Source organism: Tursiops truncatus, chromosome 15 (genome assembly GCF_011762595.2).
Source record: "Tursiops truncatus isolate mTurTru1 chromosome 15, mTurTru1.mat.Y, whole genome shotgun sequence".
NCBI lineage: Eukaryota > Metazoa > Chordata > Mammalia > Artiodactyla > Delphinidae > Tursiops > Tursiops truncatus.
In genome coordinates this window covers 66,308,147-66,331,576 of record NC_047048.1, presented here as the reverse complement: position 1 = coordinate 66,331,576, position 23,430 = coordinate 66,308,147, and the positions used below count along the sequence as shown (strand labels likewise).

General features: G+C 41.6%; 1 long non-coding RNA gene across 1 annotated transcript; it reads left to right on the top strand.

The window, feature by feature from the left end:
* Positions 1–2,504: 2,504 nt before the first annotated feature.
* On the top strand, positions 2,505–15,890 carry LOC141276611 (uncharacterized). The gene is made up of 3 exons (XR_012326507.1): positions 2,505–2,774; positions 3,758–3,881; positions 15,842–15,890. It is a non-coding gene; the product is annotated as an uncharacterized lncRNA (long non-coding RNA).
* The last annotated feature ends 7,540 nt before the right edge of the window (positions 15,891–23,430 follow it).

The following is a 23,430-nucleotide window of genomic DNA, read 5'->3' as shown; positions in this document are numbered from 1 at the left end:
GTTAAGATTAGATATTCAATATTCAATAAAGGGTTATTATTATAACTGCAATAAGCATTTTGAACTGAACTTAGGATGAATCTATTTAAATAGATAGAATGACAAGGGTCTTGCTATTTTTGACACCTACTGGGAATCTCTGTCATGTCTTAACGGCCACCATGAGTCTATGTGCACATTGAGTCTCTGGCCTTCCTGGAAGAAATGGCACAAAGAATTAGGTCAATTCAGGCTTCTGATTCCACATGCCCTGCCCAAGGAGTCCTCCCAACTCCCACATCTAAAATTTCAACCCCTGGCATTAGCTTTCCCTTCCCAGCTTTGTTTTCTTCATTGTATTTTTCCCAACCTGAAATTATTTTCTATTTTAAGTTGTTAAGTTTTTATTATCTGTCTCCCCAGCTGGAATGTCTTGAAAAGCAATGGCTTTGTCTCATTCTCTGCTGTTCTCCATAATCCATAATAATCAGGGCCTGGCACACAACAGGTACTCAGGAATATTTCTTGAGTAAATCCATTAAACTTTTTGGTTCAAGATTGTTTACATCCTTAAAAAGCATTGAAGACTTAACTACTTATGTGGGTTATACCCATGTATGCCATATTAAAATTTTAATTGAGAAAAAAATTAAAACAGAGTCTCAAAGACAGAAATTTGAGAGAAGATTTGGAAGAGGTGGCTCTGAAGAGGCAGGAGAATTGGAATAAGCAGGGGAAGAACCAAAACTTTAGTAGGCAAGGAACATTCTCTCTCAAAGTGATGCCACTGAAGAGAAAGAAAGACTTGGTAGGGGAAAATTGTGTCAAAATTTTAAAATTCAATGGAAGATTTGAAAAAGTGGAGAGTCACTCCTGACATCTGAATTACTGTTTGGAAAGACTACTTAGAAGAAACATCTTACAAATAAGTGCAAAAACAAATACAAAAATGCATAAGAGAATCTTAAAAGGAGATTCAAGGATGAAACGGTAAGAGACTTAGAGCATGAATCCAGGGGTCTTCATAAGTAATTAGCAGGAGAGCCAAAAGGACAACAGAAAATGGATGGGAGAAAAATAATAATCAAATAATAGAAGAAAACTGTGAATTGGAGCATATGCTGGTCTGGTCTTCAGATGGAAAGAGTTCACTAAGCCTCAGGCAGAACTAAGGAAAAAAGACATACACTTGAAGTGCCTTGTGAAATTCCCAAACTTCAAAGAAAATAGGGATCCTTGCAAGTTTTCAGAAAGAAAACAAGATTTTTAAACGATTTTTACTCATAACCCTCAGGCTTGAGCAGCTTGGGGGAGTAAATATTAAACATTTAACTAGCTGTCTCCTGAGTTGGCAGAGAATAGGACTAAAGGATCAGACAGAGAAGATTTAGGAAAGCAAAAGGGGCCGGTGCAAGAGCAGTGACTGGCAGAAAAGTTTATCTGCTCTTGCAGAAGCTCAGTGGAATTACTTGGGGGACTTTTCTAAAAATATGTGTGTGTACCCTTGAGGTCATGGCTCCCCATTTGAAAAGCGTTGCTTGGTAATCCTCAGTTATGGATAGGAGCAGTTTCATCTGTGCAGATCTTCATTCATTTATTCATTCAACTTGTGCTCATTGAGTAGCTACTCTGTCCCAGGCATTGGGACTCGACTCTGGCATGGAACTGTGAACAAGTCAGACAGACCCCTGCCTTTAAGGAGATGATATTCTAGTGGAAGAGGCAGATCAGCAAGTGCATGCATTAACATACAAGATAACTGAAGACTGAAATGAATATTATCTAGGAAATAAGCAGTTATGTGAAGGAGAGAAGGAAAGGCTATTGATAGGGGCTAGGGAGGTCAGGGAAGGAGGTGACATTAACCAGAGTCCTGAAGGACAAGGATGAATCAACTAAGGAAGGAACAAGGGTCCCAGGTCTCCAGGCAGAAGGAAAGGCAAGGAGAAAGGCCAGAAACAAGGAAGGTTTTGGTGTGTTTAAGAACAAAAAGAAGATTGTTGAGGTTACTGTAGTTAGACAGCAAGGGGGCAGGAGATGAAGACAGAGAGGAGAGTGATAAGACAGAGAGGAGAGTGATAAGATCCAGGCTGCAGAGGGTCAGCTACTTGTGAGCCTGAGACCTTCATGGCTGGCGGAAGGGGTCTGTCCCGAGCTGACTCCATCCTGAATCCAGGACTGGGGTCTGGAGTGGGAAACCCAGTAGTGGAGGTGGAGGCCGCCAGTGGTGGCTGTCACACCTGGTAAAGCTGTCATCACAGAGCATTAGCATAAGAAAGGGAGGCCCGCTGTGTTTGGGCTTGTCACCCTGCGGTGACAGGGTGCACAAATGTGGGCCGGCACCGGGAACTCTGCACTGACAATGTTGGGTACCACAGCTGTCACTCTGCCGGGGCCGGCCCGCCCACCCTACCCACGCTGCCATTAGAAACAGCAGCTACTGCCACTGCTCTTATTTCCACACAATGTGTCAATTGTCACTTGGCAGGGCTTTGCTGAGAGACATGGGCGGGGCACACCTGCTCGATGGGGCAGAAGAGGATGTAGCCTCCCACCTCCTCCCCACCCTGGAGTTGGGGCCCCTCTGCCTGCGCACCCAGGAGGCCCAGCCCTCTGTTCTGTGGGCTTAGACAGATGCAGAGAGGAAGTTCCTTGACTTTACTTCCCCCCCACCCCGGTTTTCCTGCTGAGACTAAAACATACAGGCAAATAAATACCAAGTTACATGGGACGAAAGATGATTCCAGAAATGAGTTTGTTTAGAAAAGAAACTTTTAAATGACTCCAGAAATCAGGTTATATTTTTATTTTTATTTATTTATTTTTCTTTAGATGTTGGGGGTAGGAGTTTATTAATTAATTAATTAATTTTTGTTGTGTGGGGATCTTCGTTTCCGTGCGAGGGCTTTCTCTAGTTGTGGCAAGTGGGGGCCACTCTTCATCGCGGTGCACGGGCCTCTCACTATCGCGGCCTCTCTTGTTGCGGAGCACAGGCTCCAGACGCGCAGGCTCAGTAGTAGTGGCTCACGGGCCTAGTTGCTCCGCGGCAATGTGGGATCCTCCCAGACCAGGGCTTGAACCCGTGTCCCCTGCATTAGCAGGCAGATTCTCAACCACTGCGCCACCAGGGAAGTCCCCAGGTTATGTTTATATTTTGTTTTGCTAACGTCAAGACTTCCCTTTTGCATCTGGCCAAACTTCTCTTATAAACAAAAAACTGGACAATGATGTCCAACACTCTAGGAAGCTGGGAAAGTATAGAACGGAATAAAGCTGGATGGGGAGAACCAATATTTACTGATCGTTTACTACAACCAACAATATCAATAGTAGCAAATAGATGACTGCAGTAATATTGCTAGTAATCGCTATCATAATATATACTGGATGCTTAAAACACGCAAGGGACTTTGTATTATCTCTTTGATCCTCACAAAACCCTACAAGGGGAAACACAGGCCCAGGCTGGTTAAAGAATTTACTCAAGGTCACGGTGAGTGAATAGCGGAGCAGGGCTCTAAGCCAGATCAGCTGCCTCCACTGCTTTGCTTCTCTTTAAATCCTCAGGATAACCCAGTGAGCTAGGAGTTAACGATGAAGAAATGGAGATCAAGTGACGTTAAGTGGCTGGTGCCAGGATTCAAACCAGACCTCGCTCCTTCACTTTTCTTGGCGGCCTCTTGATTCTTCACTTTACCCCAGCTGCTTAAGGCGTCAGCTTCCCTGTGGCCAGCTTCTCACTTGGATCTTTGATTTTGTTCATGTGTGCTTCTTCCAGATGTTTGACAATAAGCAGACTTCGGCTTTGGATTGAAGCAAGGTGCAAGTGCAGACAAGAACTGGAACTCCAGCTTAAGCTGTCCTGCATCCATCCATGCTACAGACCACCACATTTTTCGAAGGTTCATGCTCCTATTGTGTTTTTTGTTTTGTTTTGCTTTGTTTTCTGTTTTGTTTTTTTGCGGTACGCGGGCCTCTCACTGCTGTGGCCTCTCCCATTGCAGAGCACAGGCTCTGGACGTGCAGGCTCAGTGGCCATGGCTCACGGGCCCAGCCGCTCCACGGCATGTGGGATCTTCCCGGACCGGGGCATGAACCCGTGTCCCCTGCATCGGCAGGCGGACTCTCAACCACTGCGCCACCAGGGAAGCCCGTCATGCTCCTATTGTTTGCAAGATGAGGGCATTGAGGCGTGGAGAGGGAACACACAATTTTGAGCTTGCAAAATTCACAGACTGGCAGAGCTGGCAGGCCCATTGGGACCAGCCAATACAACCCCCTCATTTTACAGCTGAGGAAACAAGACCCCAAGGTTAAGTAACTGCCCTAAGGTCACACAACCCATTAGCAGCAGAGCCCATATGGGAATCCCCAGACCCCAGTTTGGGCCTGAAGGAGAAAGCAGAGTGGAAAAATAGATGCAGATGCCTGTATGGCCGTCTGGGATCTGGGGTCTGAGTGATGTTCATGGAAACTACCCCTTTTAAGGTATTGCCTCAAGCTTGCTTCATGCCTGCTATGTCTGGCTGCAACACCCCATCCATTGCTGGCACTTAAGGGTGTTCCTTGAAGAGCTGCTTCTGGGCGGGTGTCCACAGACACTCATAGATGTGGGGACCAGCTGTGATGGGCAGAGTCATCGAGGATAGCTTTCAGAACTCCTATTCCTGAAAGCTTTAGGGTTCACAGCAGATCTTCAACAGCCAGTAGCGACCAATATCTATTGAGTGTTTCCCGTGTGGCTTACAACCCAGCAAATTACAATTTTCCCTAAAAGGAGGGAGAGTATTTAAGCAAATAAATTGGGAAATTGTGAGTTTAATCTAAGTGCTTTTTTTTCTTTTCTTTCTTCTTGGTGTTACAAGACTTATACAGGTTAGCATCCTCAGAAGGGGAGAAGATGTGCAGTGTCTCTGGAACGGTTGTGACCACGGAATCCCTTTTTTTTCCTTCCAAATTTCATTTAAGGCTGTTCTGAGAACCACTTTTCGGGGATCCTGGACTGGACCAAGAGGGCAGGTGGAGATTCAGGGACCTCATAAGGGGCATAGTCTCAACCCAGGTACACTAGTATTGTACTTAGGTTTATGGTAACACAACAACTAATGTCAGACCCAAGATGCTATGCGTTGGAACACCTAGGCACCTCTTACTCAGGTTGAGATGAGCCTGTAGCCAGTTGGGACTTTCTCTGCTGGAGTATTTGACTGATGACCTCAGCTGAAGAGTCAGAAAATTCTGGGGCAAACAGAAGTAGTCAAGGGTACCACGCGGCAGCCATTGGATTCTGAGACCAGAGAATCTACACCCATATCCTTTGCACTTGGGGCTACTAATGATTAGCCTCTAAGAAAGACTAAGGCAGAGCAGAGCTCACTACAACCGCACCTCTTCCCCAAAACACTCATTCTTCCTCTTCATACTTCCTTTCTTTCTGAATGGGTGGATTCTGTTGCTATGAAGGTATAGCTAAAGGCAAACTTGCAACCACTAAGGTCACTGCATGAGTCTAGAACTGTAAGCGTTCAATGCCGTAAGCCATGTGTCTTCAAGCTAATATGCAGAGAATTACACTGATCACACTTTATAAATCTGCACAGCTCTCTGCTTGTGCTAATGGCACTTCTCTTGGCATGAAGCTACTCAGTATGACACTAGGAAGTAGGCCCACATTCTGACTCCCACCCTACCCTCAGCAAAAGCATGATGTAGTTAAGGAAGAGGTCTCCTGCTAAACAGCAATATGCTGTTATTTAAACTCTCTCCTGCCTCCGGTTCCCTGAAACATAAAATCATAGTCCCTCTAATGTAAGGGGAACTTGTTTTCTTTTTCTTCTGAGCTGGAGGGTCTCGAGGGCCAGGACTGTCTTATTCATTGCTGAATTCCCACTGTGCCCGCATTGTGTCTTGCACACAGCAGGCACTCAATACATATTTGTTTAATGATGGGGCCGAGAACCAAATGAAGACAATTCATGCAGAAAGTTCTATTTCACCCAGTGGTTGATGCGGCAGTAGGAAGGAGAATGGAATGAGAGTAAAGCATGTGTCCAATTTGGTAACTCCAACTAATTGGAGTTACCTGGCTATGTTGGTATGTTGTAAAATGAGATTTCTGAAGATCATACTTGATTGCTCAGAGTACACAACTATACTAACAAAGCAAATACTCAGGTCCTCACATCTATTCAGGACTTAGATTAGATCCTGCTTTCTCCAAGCCAGTTCTGCAAAAGACACTGAGATCCTTTTCCAGAAGGCTCTGTTCTGGTCCAGTTGCCATCAGGCTAAACTACAAAAATAATCTATTCTGCAACTTTGATTCTCACCATTGAATGGAGTCTGAAAATAGACTTGCTACCATAAAATCTTGGTGGAGAGCTGTTATTGTGAGCTGGTCATTCTCCCTTTGCCTCTCCAAACCCATTCTTTGCCCTCTCCATCCTTCCCTGTTCTCTGGGACACTGACCTCAATGGACTATACCCCTGGGATCTCTTATGCTCTGGATTCCAGTGGGAGTTGGTCAGTGAAGTCACCAGCAGGTGACTGGAGAGTGTGAAGAAAGTGAGATTGTGATATTTATTCTCCCAGATCCCTCTCTGCTGGGACATCATCTAGCCGTGGCTGTGTTTCTCAACCAAAAGCCATCACTACAGTATGTTGACCCTCTTATACCTATAGATCTCTCTCTAATTTCCATTAACAGCCCAGTCCCCTTGCTTCTTCAGCCTAGGGTAACAATGCCTTCTTCTACTGCTATTCCCTAGCTACTTCTCCATCATTTTTGGTCTTCTTTTACCTGGCTCACATTCCAATAAATAGTTCTCTAAGCTCTACCCAACCATCCCATCCAAGTATGCCATCTGTTTCCTATTAGGACCCTGACTATATACAGTGTGACCACAGAGCAGTAGCCTTTATTTTTCACTCATATTTACACAGTCCATATAAGTGAGATTATTTTTAGTTCCTTTATTTTCCTACTAGAAATTAGAATTGCATACACTAACTCTATTCCCTTCATCTACCAAAGTTTGGCCCCCTTCTCACTCCAGCTCTTATTATTACGTGAGGTCTTGACTGCTGATTTCTTGGGACCTCGATGCAGTGTTTAGCTACTCTAAACCATTATCCAATACTTAATGCTTCCAATGCTGTGTTTTTCCCACAGGTTGGAATTCTTTGGAAATGGCATGTTTACACTATGGATCTTACTATCCATGAACATAATAAAGCTCTCTTTTAGATTTTCTTTAATGGCCTTCAGTAAAGTGTTATAATCTTTTCCTGACGTATAACGCATTGAATTCCTAAGCCATTTGTAGTTTTTGTTTGCTGATAAAAATATTATGTATTTTATGTTATATTTTCTAATTGTTTATGACATATGTGAACATTTTTTAAATTTTTATACATTGGTTTTATATACAGCAACATTACTGATATCTCTTATGAGTAGTAATAATTATAAGGAGATTATCTTAGAATTTCTATGTGAAAAATCATATTGTTTAAAAATAATGACTTTTTGTCTTCCTTTTTAATCCTTATACTTTTATTTCTTAACATTGTTTTATTGTGCTGGTTGAAGCTTCCAAGATAGTATTGGGCAGCGTGATGAGAATAGGCAACCATATCTTCCTCATAACCTTAAAGAAAATACGTTGCACTTCCCTGGTGGCACAGTGGTTGAGAGTCCGCCTGCCGATGCAGGGGACACAGGTTCATGCCCTGGTCCGGGAGGATCCCACATGCCGCAGAGCGACTGGGCCCATGAGCCATGGCCACTGAGCCTGTGCATCGGAGCCTGTGCTCTGCAACGGGAGAGGCCATAACAGTGAGAGGCCCACGTACCACAAAAAAAAAAAAAGAAAATACGTTTATGTTAAGTTACATTGATTATGATGCTTGCTGTCATTTCTCAGAAGATATTCTTTATCTGGTCAAGGAATTACTTTCTTGATTTACTAAGAAGATACTTTTTATCTGAACACAAAACAAAATGTGAATAACTTTATCAAATTTTATTTCTACATTTATTTGTGTTAAAATATAATTTCCTCCTTTATAATGTGTTAATGTGGTGAATTAGATTAAGAGACTCAAATTAAACATACTTTTCTGCTGTGATGTAATCTCACTTGGTCGTTTCATCACATTAATTTATACTGATCACAGTCACAGATGATACAAAGCTTGAAGTGACAATGAAAATGGTGAGTAATTGGAATTAATCTCCAAATACCTCCACCATTGTAGTTTCAGTTCTTGGCAAAAGAATAGGTGCTTGGTATATCTTTGTTGAATGAATAAATAAACAAATGAGTTAAAAGAATACTTACATGAGTTGGAAGAATGGATCAGATCTAATACATTAAAACCAGATGATAGAAATGTAAATTACTGCACCTAGGTCTGTCGGTTGGGAAAGGACAGGACAAGAAAACACGGCTAAGAAAAACGCGGGTGACACAGCTAAGGAACTCAAGCTGATGGTAACTTGCTCACTGTGAGGCAATCACATGATCACATGATGAAGGAGCTGAGCCCAAATGAAACTTGGGTTTCATGTACAGAGTCTGCAGCTGGGTGGCTGTTTACTCTTTTGTTATTACTATCCTGTGCTGGCCATAGACCTCTGGAGCATTCTATTCGCATTTCAGAATAGCTGTTGCTAACACCCAGAATCAGTTTGGGGTAGATGAAATAGATGAAACATCTGGAAACTATGAAGGAACAGTTGGCTGTTTTGCAGGGAGTTCATAAGACTTAGGATATTTTGGTGGCTTTATTGAAATAATTAACACTATCAAGCAGGAGAGGAATTAGATACTGTTATAGAATTCCAAAGGGTCAATAAGAATACTTAACAGGGAAATTGGATTTGTTTAATATAATGAAAACCTCTCAGATAAGTGAAGTGGTTTGTAATGAACTGAACCACCTTACATGGTACTGAGTTCCTCTGTATTAGATGTGCATTCTTCAACCCTGGGCTTCCATTTATCTGAGACATCATGGAGAAAAGTCACACCCAGTGTGGAGCTCTGGGTATGGCTGTTCAGATGCCTTCGGATTTCAAAATCATGTGAACTCACAATAGGTAGTAACCATCGTGTATCTACACATCACACATGTACAAACACAAAGTCCTAAACAGCATAGACTCGGTGTCATGGCCCAATCATGGCTTGTAGGCTGTTCAACAGATTTAGTAGCAAAAAAAATACTGCATCTTGTTCAAAGATGTAATCTGTCTGCTACATAGGCCTACTGAAAGTATCTTTCCAAACTATTTTCTAGGACAAAGGTTTAAAACTTTCAGCCTGAGGGATATATTCAGCCCACAAAAATTTTGTTTGGTCCCCATAGTGTGTGTGTGTGTGTGTGTGTGTGTGTGTGTGTGTGTGCAGGCACGTAGAAAACTGAAGGTATATACAATATGACAGTAATAAAACTATTAAGCATAGTCAGATAGTCCCAGTCTCATCAGAAATACAAGCTCTGCGTGTCTTCAGCAAGGAATTAATGTGTGATATAAATCCACTTTTGACAGCTAAGAACGGCTCTATTAAAAAGCCTACTATTAGATATTCATTTTGCATTGCTAATAAGCCTGAGCCCTGCATCTAGAAACACTTTGGCTCTGCCTGAAGTGGCTGGAAGTGGAGGAAAGAAAGGACTTCAATCAGAGCACACATCTCCACCTCGAGAACAGTGGCACAGGCAGGAGACTTCCTAACCACCTGTGGGACTTTCCCTGGAGACAGGATCACACCCAGAGAGGACCTGAATTCCTGAACTCTTTTTAACAAGTGACACCATTTTTACATGATAATTTTTATTGCACAAATCATTATATTTTTTAAATAGAAGAAATTTGGGGAAGAAAAGCCTTTTAAAATTCCCCAGATCTCACAAATCAGTTTTACTTTCTCTTCCTTTTCAAGCTCTTCTCTTAAGTCATTGTAGGTTAATGCATTTTTAACTATAAAATATACGTATAAATTGATATTATTTTTCCATTAAAATTATAACCTAAGTATGTTCTAATTAGCTGTTGTCTACAAAATAGTTTTTATAATTGTGAAATAATTAATATGTGTTAAATCAGATGTTGGCAAACTTTTTCTTAAAGAACCACTTGGTAAATGTTCTAGGTTTTGTAGGCCATGTGGTCTCTGTACAAGATACTCAACTCTGCATAAAAGCAGTCACACATAACATGCAAATAAATGGACATGGCTGTGTTCCCACATAGCTTCATTTACAAAAACAAGTGGAAGGTTCAGAGCTATAGTTTCAACACCAAAAATTATGATCAATAAAAATGAAAAAAATTACAAATTGGACCTCAACAAAATTAAAAATTTTGCTCTGTGAAATATCCTGTCAAGAGGATGAAAAGAAAAGTTACAGACAGAGAGAAAATACTTGAAAACCACATATATGTCAAAGGATTAACATCTAGAATATATAAAGTACCCTCAAAAGAGTAAAAAACAACAATCAAATAGAAAATAGACATGAACGGATATGTCAAATGACATACAGATGACAAATAAGCATATTAAAAGATGTTCAGCTTCATTAACCATTATGGAAATGCAAACTAAAACCACAATGTGATATTACCCGCACACCTATCAGAATGGGTAAAAGTTTTTGTTTTTGTTTTGTTTTGTATTTTTACATTACAAGATTAAACGCTGGCAAGGATGCAGAGAAACTGGATCACTCATACTTGGCTGGTAGAAGTGTAAAATGGTACAGCCACTCTAAAAAATAGTTTGGCAGTTAGTTTTAAATGAAACATGAAATTATTTTATATCCCAGCAGTTGAACTCTTGAGCATTTATCCCAGAGAAATGAAAATTCATGTTCACATAAAGATCTGTACATGACTATTTATAACAGCTTTTTTCATGATAGTGAAAAACTGGAAACAAACCAGATAACCTTCAGTGGGTAACTGGTTAAACAAACAGTGGTGAATCCATACCATGGAATACTACTCAGCAATAAAAAGGAGTGAACTATTGATACACACAACAATTTGGATGAATTTCCAGAGAATCATGCTAAGTGAAAAAAAAAATTATAACGGTTACAAACTGTATGATTCCATTCATATAACATTCTTGAACTAATGAAATTATAGGAAAAAGGACAGATTGGTGGTCACCAAGGGTTAAGGAAGGAATACAAGGTGGGTTGGGATAGGAAGGAAATATATGTGATTATAAAAGCAACAAGAGCCTTGTGCTGATTGACCTGTTCTATACCTTTTCTGTGTGGTAGATACACAAAGCTACACATGTGATAAAATTGTATAGAGGTAAATACACACACACACACAGGAGTACAAGTATAATTGAGGAAATCTGAATAAGATTAGTGGATTCTATCTATGTCAAAATCCTAGTGTGGGCTTCCCTGGTGGCGCAGTGGTTGAGTCTGCCTGCCGATGCAGGGGACACGGGTTCGTGCCCCGGTCCGGGAAGATCCCACATGCCACGGAGCGGCTAGGCCCGGGAGCTATGGCCGCTGAGCCTGCGCATCTGGAGCCTGTGCTCCACAACGGGAGAGGCCACAACAGTGAGAGGCCCGCGTACCGCAAAAAAAAAATCCTAGTTGTGATATTATACTATGGGTTTGCAACATATTATCACTGAGGAAACTGAGCGAAGAGTATGTGGGTTCTCTCTGTATTCTTTCTTATAACTGCATGTGGATATACAATTATCTCAAACTTAAAAGTTTAAATAAAAAGGGGGAAAGGAGATGCCCAAAGAAATAGATTTTATTTCCAGTGACTAAGAGATATGGACATGTGGATGGCCCCAGAACACAGTGATTAAAGGGCCCACAGCCATGGATGAACTAACAGTGTGACGGAGAATGTATTTTTCAAACATTAAGCTTATTTGTTTTCATTTTTCTCTTAAATCATATGTCCTTGCAGTTTTCTGCTCTAAGGAAGAACTTAATCACTCCGGGGCAGATGTTAAACTTGAAATTTAAATTGAGGAGCGAGACAGGATGTCCTATATTATTTTAACACATCAAGAACCAAACCTAGAGGAATCAAAGGTAGAGTCTTTCTCTCTATTGAGAAGTTAAGAAGTGTTGAGGTGATTCCGGTCCTGGATAATTTCCATTTACCCTCCCAAATTCACTTCCCACCTTCTCCGCTCTGCTCTGTGCCCCAGGAGACAAACTCACATGGGATCCATCAACCAATCCCCTTGTCCTTGACTTCTAGTTGGGTTCATCCAATTGGAGGACAGCAGGAGAGCAGAAGACAGGAGAGTGAGGTTAGATGTTTGTTCCCTTAGCTTCCTCGCTGCCAAGGCATCCTGAGTTCACTGTGTTCCTACATCACCAGACATATCTTCTGCCAGACCTCTCTCTCTAGACAGTTAACCTATCTACTTCCAGTGACTGGTCCCTCCACTTGCCCCTTTAGACCCAGTGGTGGTACCAGCTCCCCACTGTTGCTAGCCCCAAGATACTGTGCTATGCCTTGTTATTTCCTTAAACCCATACCTCTGAATCTAGTCCCTTTTTTAAACTCTCCCCAAACTTCTCTTACCTTTTTGAAGGTCATCTCTTTCATTCAGGGACCTTAAAAAATAAACCATTTCTTCTGTACTAATCCAGCTGGACCATAAAACTTGTTGCCCTATGGTAGTAGGATAACCACTTAGGGCAAATTTTCTTTTTCTTTTTTTTTTAGGGGAAATTTTCTTAAATCCTTTTTGATTCCAGTGTAGACAGAAGGGAATAAGAGGCAGGCTTCCCACCCCCAATCCTCCTGCCATCAATTCTGGGGTGGAGCTGAGGGTTGGGGAGGTGATCACATCAAAATAAATTGGGTGGCCCTACTGTTGTCAAACAGATATTTGATAAATAAATATCTGTTAGACAATCCATTATGCTAGTCCCACACTTAGGTTTGCAATTTTTATCTATTATCTCATATAATCTTTACATTTAGGATAACATTATAATCTCCATTTTACATATTACAGAATACAAGTTTAGAGGCAAGGAAACTTACCTGAAATTCACAGCAAACAAATGGTGGAAACAGGACTCACATCCTCGTCCTTCTGACTACCAAACCTGCACAACTTTTACTTCTCTGTAAACAGCAGATTCACTAAGATTACTATATTCATCTGCGTGGGCTGCCATAACAAAATACCACAGATTAAAGAACAGAAAGTTATTTCTCACGGTTCTGGAAGTGGGGAAGTCCAAGATCAAGGTGCCAGCAAGATAGGTTTCATTCTGAGGCCTCTTTTCTTGGCTTGCAGGTGACCACCATCTCACTATGTAGTCACATGTCCTCTTTGTATGCAGGAAAAGCAAGCTCTCTCCTGTCTCTTCTTAAAAGGACACTAATCTCATGGGACAAGGGCTCCATCCTTATGACCTCATTTAACCTTAATTAGTTTTGTGAAATCCTCATCTCCAAATACAGCCACAGTGAGGTTAAGAGTTCAGTATATGAATTGGGCATTGGGGACAGGCAGAGGACAAAACATTCAGTTCATAGAAATTACCTAGGTTAAAAAAAAAAATGAGTAACCAGAATGATTTGTTCCATTTTTAGAAGCTCAAAAGGCACACTTTTATAAAATTTTTCAACTTAAATTCAAGTCTTGTTCTCCCCTTAATATGTTGGTAAGAAATCCAGTATTTGCCTCTTGGGGCTATTTACTTTCCTCTTTTCCAATTTTTTAAACCCCAGAAGCACAAGCTGTCCAAAGCAGAGCACAATTGAATGGGGAGCCCCTTGGCATGAGGTCAGTCCATCATGTCCCTTTCTTTTTATTGCCACTCAGTGATGATATTGAAAGCTGAATGAGCACCCACATTCCCAGTATGCTGAGGACCCACTCCATGGTGGTGTATCACAGGTCCAGAGGGAGGACTGGAAACCATGGGCATCATCACCCTCCATCACCAGCCTGAAGGGAGGAAAATGTAAGCTTTCTGCTGACTTTCTTCTAAAGTCACTCAAACTCAGAACACATCTGAACTTTGTATTGCTCTTAGAAAGGAAAAAGGAAGTGGTTGAAGAAAGGATGGAATTCAACACAAATCAGCAAAAAGGAAAAAAAAATCTGAAACAGCTGTGTTTTATAAAGCAAACCTCAGAAGCATGGTTTTTATCTTCAATAGACCTGTTCCAAAATCCAAAAATCAGAATGACCCGGTCATAGATTTATTTTAAAAAGTATAGAAAAGAGTACCTTGTGGTACAGAGTAGAAGCATTGGGACTTTGTGGGTCAGATCTAAGTCAGGAGTCAAAAGACACTTGGTCCTCTTTCCGTTCATTTACTGAGGTAAGTCTCAATTAATCTATCAAACTCTCTGTCTCACACACACACACACACACACACACACACACACGCACACACACACAACACCAGAGAAGACATTTCTGAATTCTGGGTGGCAAGAAAAGGACATAGAATGACAAGGTCTTTAATAAGAGATGGACCCATCTCTGTCCCAAAAGACCCATCCCTCTTCAAACACTCTACTATAAAATTGCACATAGACGAAGCACACTTGAGAGTGTGCCAGTTGACTCAAACCAAGAGGCTTAGGTAAAACTTCTGAGTAACAGTGTCCTTAGGTATGTGCTAAGTTCTGGAAGATACAAATAAGGCCTTGTTGTAAGTTCTCCGGTAAATGGGGATGACAGTCATGTACACACAGATCCCAAAACCACACAATCAATGAATCTAGAGAACGAAGTGATCTGGGGGACCAGAGGCAGGGATTTATAACTCCTCAAAGGACATTTGTTTAACATAAGTCTTAAAGGATAAATAGGAGCTCCTTTCCCACGAGATGCTTGTCTTTGCATTGCTTGAGGAATTTACTGAAAGAAGCACACACGCACTCACACAAACACACACACCCCAACTGAACACAGATGAAAGTTTATGTAGCTCATAAAGGTAAATGTTCTACTGTTTGCTAATCATCCAACCCTTCACGGTACTGGGACCAGAGGAAAATTTCTCCCAGGAGTCTTCATAAAGAAGACAATGTATGATATAATAAACACCATTCTACAGCATCATTAAAATGGATATAACTATAAGCTTTACAGATCTGTTTTCTTATCAGAACCTCAGTATAGACTCTCAAAGAACATCCAGTGGCAGCAGATGTACAGGGAACCAGTAGAACATCCAGGTGCCCAGCTTTCTCTTGGCCTAGTTTATTCCAAGAAAACATTTAAAAATATTTGGGAAAAGAGGTGGATTGTAGACCCTCCAAGCAAGCAATCCTTTTTGAATATTACTTCTCCCCAGAGACCGTGAAAGAGACTGAGGTCCGCGATCACTAGATCATACTCATTAGTAAATGCCTGTGACAAAGTTATCCTTTGTTGACTTTTGAGGATGGCCCCAAGTGCCATAGATATTCATAGTCAGGAGACTGTTAACATCATTTTGTAAAAATCAAGAAGTTGAGGAGGGAAATGAGCTCCAGTGGATGGGAAGAGTAGTCAAGAGTCTGGTCTTACAGAGTAGATGAAAGATGATGAGTATGATGAGATGGGGAAGAGCAGTGAGGAAATAAATATTACAGAGGCTACCCACATTACTCCTTCTGCAATAAAATATCCTCTACCACTTTTACTCAACCAATGGCAGGGAAACTCAGCAAAGAGTCCAAAAGCCTATTCATTTAATAAGCATTTCCTAGGCGTGTTATACATCATAGCACATGCCAGTTACTAAGATATTGGAGAGACAAAAGGCCTGATTTCTGCCCTTGAAAAATACAAGTAACTTACCACAAACACCTATAAGACTTGCCTTTTGCAGTTTCACTGTTAAGCATGGGCCAGTGCAGAGAAATCTGCACACCTGGATGGAATTCCCAAGGTCTTCCACAGAGATCACAGAGATGTCCCTGGATTCCTAGGGTAAGTATCAGATCCTTATGTACTTTGAGTAATAAAACCTCACTGTAAAGACAGATGAAGGAATATGAGGTCAAGGGAAAACATCTCCACCTGCTTCCCCAGTCCCAGCCCTTATACCGATAAAACCTCTCTCTAATTAATCATCTGTGCTGGTAAGTGTCCACTGATCCTATTAAACAATAGGGCTGGGTGGAAGTTATGGGCCAGCATCGCTGCTAAGACCTTCCAACCCTCATTTATAAATTTAATAGCAGCACCGAGATATCTCAGGAGTGCAGTAGGTTATAGGCTAGTCTTTCCTTGGGGTATAATTTTATTTTCCTGCTCTGTGTGGATGTAATGTATTTATTCCAAGTTATTCTTTTTTCCCCAAAGTTGGTGAGTTGTACTCATTGAGTACTATCCTAAATTGACAAATTCCAGGCTGCCAGCACTTGTCGTCTGAAGGAAGAAAAATTAGAGAAGTCAGTAATCAATCTGTATTGTGTGAAGATTAATATGCCTGCCCCTCAGGTTAACCAGACGTAAGTGTAAATTGAAATGAAATGTTCAGAAAGTCCTCCTAATCATGCATGCTGTGATTATGAATCCTATATTTATTTACCGTTCTTTGAATCACCAAACGCCAGGCAACTGGAAGAGACAGGGGTCAACAAACCCAAAATGACCTATTATCCCGGGCTAGGTGGCAGGCGACTGATTAATGGAAGCAAATCCAGGTGGCCTCACATCCAGGAGAAAAGGCAAATGCTTCCTCCACCAGAGGTCCTGATTCCCGCCCTGGTCGTCCTGGGGATGGACAGCAGTTCATGGACAAATCTAAGGGGAGGATGTCAAGGGGATGGATGAGTTATGTGAGCAGGGCCCATATTGGTCCCTTCTCAAATATCAGGCCATGAATTTATTCCAAGGACTTTGGGGAAAAGAGCTCCTGGAAGCAGATATGCAGAGATTGATGGAACATCGCACAGCTGGGAAGCACAGCTCAGCTTAGCGGCCTTGCTGGATCGCTTGTTTGAGTTCTACATGGTTCCAGCAGCTGTGTGCGTCTGTGCGTCTGTGGGTGTGTGCATCTCCCCTTTGGTGGGGGGGTATGACATTCCTGTGACTGTGAGGATGACTGACTCCACGTGGGAGTTGAACATGTGCCCCGTGTATATCTAAGTGGATAAATATTTTGTGTTAATTATTTGTGAACTAGCAATGTCTCACTTCAACTTGGCTGTGTTTTAAAATTTAACCTAAATCAATAGCTTGCATCTTAAAACATGTTTTACCTCAGGGACACAGTGCTGAATCACATTGGGGGTGGGTCCAATTATCATACAATTAAAATAGGATTCATCCAATACAGCATCCAGTGTTTAGTGCCACGCTAACTGGCTTGGATTTCATTATGTGGGTCAGTGGTTCCCAGACTTTTATTTCAAGTAACAGAATTTTTTTCTTAAAGAATTAGGGACTAGCATTCAGTAACCAACTTTTTATTTTGCCTAGTAAGGAATTTAACAACACAAAAAACAACAGCAGCAGAAACAACAAAATAACGTACTCTCGTTATTCCATTTAAAAAGGATCAAAAAGGAGGAAGGACATAAATTTTAAGAAAAAAAAAAAAACAGCAGAGAGGTCCACTTCTAAAAACTTAAAGACATTTACCCTTATGAAAGAAAGCCTTGCCAATTATACTCTTACTTTTTCACTTTTTTTTTTTTTTTTTTTTTGCTGTAAACCTGTGAAACTTCTTTATGGCCAAGTGTGTTATTGTTTAGACATGAGTTTGGGTATATACAGTTAATTTTATGTGTTAACTTGACTGGGCCACTGAGTGCCCAGATATTTGATTTAGTTAAATATTATTATTTTATTATTCTGGTTGTGTCTGTGAGTCTTTCTGGATGAGATAAACATTTGAATTGGTAGACTTGCCCTCCCCAATGTGGGTGGGCCCCAGCTAATCTACTGGAGGACTAAATAGAACAAAAAGCAAGATAAGGGAAAATTCACTTTGTCTGCCTGACTGTCTTCAAATTGGGACATTAGTCTTCTACTGCACTCAGACTGGAACTCATACCACCAGCTCTCCTGGGTCCCCAGCTTGTGGATGACAGGTCATAGGTCTTCTCAGCCTCCATAATCATATGAGACAATTTCTTGTAATAAAGAGAGAGAGAGAGAGAGACAAAGAAATCTCCTATTGGTTCTATGTCTCTTGAGAACCCCAACTAATACAGATCTATATATTTATACACACACACACACACACACACACACACACACACACATCACGTACATACACATGTATATGTATATGTGTACACATATATGTGTATACACATATACATACACATGTATATACATGAGTGCATATATGTATATCTCATAAACACATACACACACACCACAATACCATAACCTGGTGTTTCTGTGGGTCCATCAATCCCCTGAATGTCAATACGAACCCTAAGACATGGTGTTTCTTCATAGCCTGATATTGTTGGCTTCCATAGCAGTTGCTTCACTGGCATTATAATGGAATAAACACTGGACTCAGAGTCAAAACCACCAAATTCACACCCAGGACCTCTATTGCCCTATTAGTGGTATCACACATGTCACATGACCTCCTTAGGTTTTTGTTTGCTCATCAGTAGAACAGACATCACTGTATTTATTTTGTAGAGTAACAGTCCCTGCTTACTTACTTACTTTTCTCTTTTGGCCTTTCTTCTCCATCCCCCTTTCCCTACTCAGCAAGTATTTTGCAGCTGGTCCCAGCCTTATCCTCCTGAACCCACTCCTTTCTCCACCACAGACCTCACTGGCCACAGACCCAGGCCAGGAAGTCATCTCTGGCTTCACTTCAAGGGAAGATGAGGCAGGATTTGAAGTCATGCCACCACCTCAAGCCCCACAGGCTAGTTCTGGACTAAAGGAGATGAAGCTGAGTAAAAATCAATGACAATTCCATGACATAGGTGGGAGGTGGTTGTTAAAGAAGTTACTATGCTTTTCTGTTGTAGTTCAGAGGATTTGTTAGTATAAGAAGAGACCCAGATACTGACTTCATTGAAAATGTGATCTGATGTAACCAAATAAATGAGGACTGAGATCTAGCTATACCCCTGACAAGCTGTGTGACCTTGGGCAAGTTACTTAACCTTGCTCTGTCTCAGTCGTCTCAAAGTGAAGATAACAATGCCATTTTTCACTGAAGGTTACTATGAAGAATAAATGAGATAATGCATTAAAAGCCCTTGGCACAGTCTAACGCAATGGTTCTTAAGCTTTGATCTACATCAGAATCACCCGTAGGGCTTCTTAAAACAGAAATTTCTGGGTCTGACCCCCAGAGTTTCTGGTTTATTAAGTTTAAGATGGGCTCTGAGAGTCTGTACTTCTAACAGGTTCCCAGGTGATGCTGCTGTTGCTGGTGTGGGACCTCACTTTGAGAACCACTGGTCTAGTAAAGTGTTATCCATTGCAATGATGATGACAATCATGATCATGACCATGACTGCTACAAGGGACTCCAACTTTACATAAATAATAAAGTAATATGTAAACTTGTTTTACATAATTTGGAAAAAAAAACATTTTAGTATGCCTCATGTGATAGCCTGGCAACTATTGTTGAAATCTTCTAATATAGTTCAGATAGGTTGGACTTTATATTTGGTACAAAGTTCTTAGGGCATGAATCATCTGTAAATGGATCAGGCAGAACCCCTATGGGCTATTAGTGGAAAGGATCTATGGACTATTAGTAGAGAGAAGAGATTTTTTGCTGAGAGAGGAACAGAACCAGATAGAGAGTAAGGAGAACTGGGTCCTCTTTGGTTTTAAGGGATTTTCTTTGCAAAATGATAGGATTGAATTACATTTTCTCCAAGATTCAGCCCACTTCTGTTGAGCAGAGATTCTGTAATTAATTATAATCTAAAGCAGACTGAGAACACAGCAGTCCTGCCCCCAGGAAGCTAATTGCTGTTCAGAGCCCTTGGCCCAAGCCCCAGGAGGCCTTCCATTCAAGACCAGCATCACTCAACAGTTGAAGTTTCTATGGGGCCTGAAGAAGCTGGTTGCTTGTTGCATGAGAGTTGGGCAATTTCCTGGCCTGAAAGTCTGTGAAAGGAGGCAACTGACCCCTATTTCCCACTTATCTGAGACTGAGATGGGGAACTTGAGTTCAATGGATTGGGGGGATTTTTGTTTGTTTCTTTGGTTTTGGGGTGGTTTTTTTTTTTTGGAAATGACTTTAGCCTCACATCTAAACTGAAGGAAAAAGAAAAGCCTTGAGTCTGGTTCTTCCATCCTCCCCACCAAACTTGGGCTGCATCCTAGTCGTGTGACCATCATGATACCAGATCCCAGAAAAGCTCTGGCCCCCATGGCTTGATTCTTCCTAAATATGAGAAGTCTCCCTGTGTACTTGGGCTAGTAGGCAGTTGTATTTTCTCTTTTTGATTGTCTGTTCTTGGGACATAAACAACAGAGCGGCCCTCTCAGCTCCCTGAAAGAGAAACCATCTGTAATTCATTTCTGAGTACCTGGCATGAGAGTTCCACATACAGTAATACTCACAAATATTTGTTGAATGAATGAATAAATAAATGAATGACCATCCATCTTAGGAAGTCTTAAGTGTTGAATTTCCCTATTAATCTTCCAAAAGCCCAAATATAGCTTATATTGAGCACTAATTATGTGGCTGAAACTACTCTAAGTACTTTTAAATAATACTGCGTTTCATTCTCAAAATAGCCCTATGAGGTCGAGTATTCTTATCATCACCCCATTATACAGATGGGTAAACTAAAAGTCAAGATTACATAGTGGCAGAACAGAGATTTGAGCCCAAGACAGTCTTCCCCTTTGGGAGCACTTTGGACGGCTCTCTGGCTTCCATCCAAATACACACAGGCCATCAAGCCACTAGCAGACATCATTCTGGACACTTTCCGCTCCCCACCTTCATGACCTCTTGCATGCTCCGTGCATCTGCCTTCTGTCACCTCATCCACCTGCAGAGAGAGACACAGCATGAAGGGCAGGAGGCAGTAGCATGGAGGATCTAGCTACAGAGCTGAGATCTCAGGAACCGTGGGAGGGAGAAGGGATAGTGACAACCCTTCCGTTGTCATCCTGCAGACAGCCACCATCATACATCCTCAGGGAGGTACTCCTTAGCAACAAGTTTCTGCCTTCATTTGTCTTCCCTGCAAAGAAGGCTCCAGGGAAAAAGGTTCAATTTCAGCATGATTTGATAGCTGTTTGGAAACTCCTACCGAGTCTCAGCAGGCTTATCAGTCCAGCAAGGAGTTTGAACTAACTCATTCAGGTAGGCCTGGGAAAGGCAGAACCCCAGCCATATATACAAGATCACAGATACACAGGCTCATGTTTTAACAGAAATAGGACCCTTTCCTTTATTGAACAACACTTCCTTGGCCATGTCCCTTTGTTACAGGTCAGTTGATTACTTAAAATAATGAAACAAGTCCAGTTCCCAACATACCCAATAATAATCATGTTAAGTCTGAAACCAGGGGCAAAAAAACCAATAATAATCCTCAGATCCATAGATTTTTTTAAATCTATGGTGTCTGAATGGCTAGGAAAATTTGAGTTCCCTCTTTAGCAAGGAAAGACCTTCTTTGTGCTTCTTTGATCAGCTTTTGCCCATGGCTCCTCTTTTGTATCCAGTTACAGGGCAGTGAGTCACCTCATCCCACAGCAAAGCCCTGAAGTACCACCTCCCTGATGGCAGTCCACAGCACCAAGTCAGGTCTACTGATGTCCCACAGAGGTTTTCACTGACAATGTCCATCAAAAGAGTTCACCACTGGGTCAGAACACAACAAGATGTGCACATCAAGCAGCCAAGGCCATTGCCTCCCATCCACTGTTTCTCCTTTTGATTCAGAAGAGGTGGGAGTTTTTTGTCCTCACCTCCCAAGACAGCCTTCCCCAGTGTCTGCCTGGGATGAAATTCCCTGAGGGGCTGAATACTTGGAAGTTCTCTCAATAGACATGCAGCATCTCAGTTAAACATTGTATGCTAACCTGGCTTCCTCAAAACTTGGATACTCTAGGAAATGATTGTAACCAATGTCTAGACATGGGATAAGATAATATTTCATGTTTTTCCCTTCCCAGGGCATAGACAAAAATGAAATAAGCTCTCCCAAATTCAAGTTACCTGTTATTTAGCTAAAAATCTCTAATTTCAAATGTACTCCAAATCCAGTTTAAAGAAATTCACTGTCCAGTTAGCTGTCAGATCAGTTTTCTCCATAAAAGGATATCTGATGAATTCATTTCTCTATTGAGCTAAATCAGTGGGTTTTAGCCATGGCTGTGTATTATAATCACCCGAGAAGCTTTTATTAAAATCCTGACTCCCAGCCCCATTCACAGAGCTCTTCTTCTAGGATGGAGGTCTCACGTTGTCAAGATTCCTAACTGATCCCAATGTACAGCTTGGACTGAGAACTGCTGTCTAACTGAACCTGACTTTGCTGTATGATAACCTACCACAGTTACTACACCTGCAAAGAGCACGTCTCTTATATCTGTAAAGGGCTGTTATTTATATGCTTCCCACGAGCATTAAAAGCTGAATATCCAAATTTTAGTGTCTTCAGAAAATCTTAGAGACACTAATGAATTAGCCAATTTGCACATCAGGTATGCTGGTGCTTTTCTGGATTAGGGCAGCACTTCACATCCTTCATCCATCATGTAGCAGCATCCTGGTACAGGTCTTCAATTCTGCCTCTCTCAGGGTCAGACCTAGGCCAGGAAGTGCTGAGCATTTGTATAATGAATAGGGAAAAAATGCTGTCTCTGTCATTCAATAAATCGAAAATTCCTTTTCCACCCACTTTCTTCCTGGGCAGGAGGAGATACATGAAGATAAATAAGACACATAGGTGGGGACCAGATGAAAAAAGGCCTTCTTATGGATGTTCAGTTTCATTCCAAGGGCAAGGAAATGGCATTGATGGGTTTTTACTGGGGTGGGATGTGACAAGATCAAATGTTTTTATTTTACAAAGATCACCTGGCTATAGTGTGGAGACTGGAGAAGATGGGGGTAGAGAGTTGGGGTTGGGGGCAGATAGATGGTTATTGAAGCCACTTTAGCCAAAGACGCAAGTATCCTTGACTAGGACAAGGTCTTGGAAGAAAACATTTAAGAAGTGAAAGTGGCAGGATTTGATGAAGAAGGTGTATTTGGGGCTGAGAAAGAGGTAAGAGAACTCTCCAGCTTTCTGGCTGGAGCAACTGCATGAATGGCAATGAAGTTCAACCATCTGGAGAACATGGGGGACAGGAGCAGCTTTCTGAGTCAAACACTGAGTTCCAGTTTGGACTTCCTGAGAGAGAAGTGCTGAGGGACATTTGCCGTAGGTCATTGAGCCCATTTCAAATTCTCAGCACACAATCGCCTCACCCACTCAAAACCTTGGCTTCTGCTGGGGT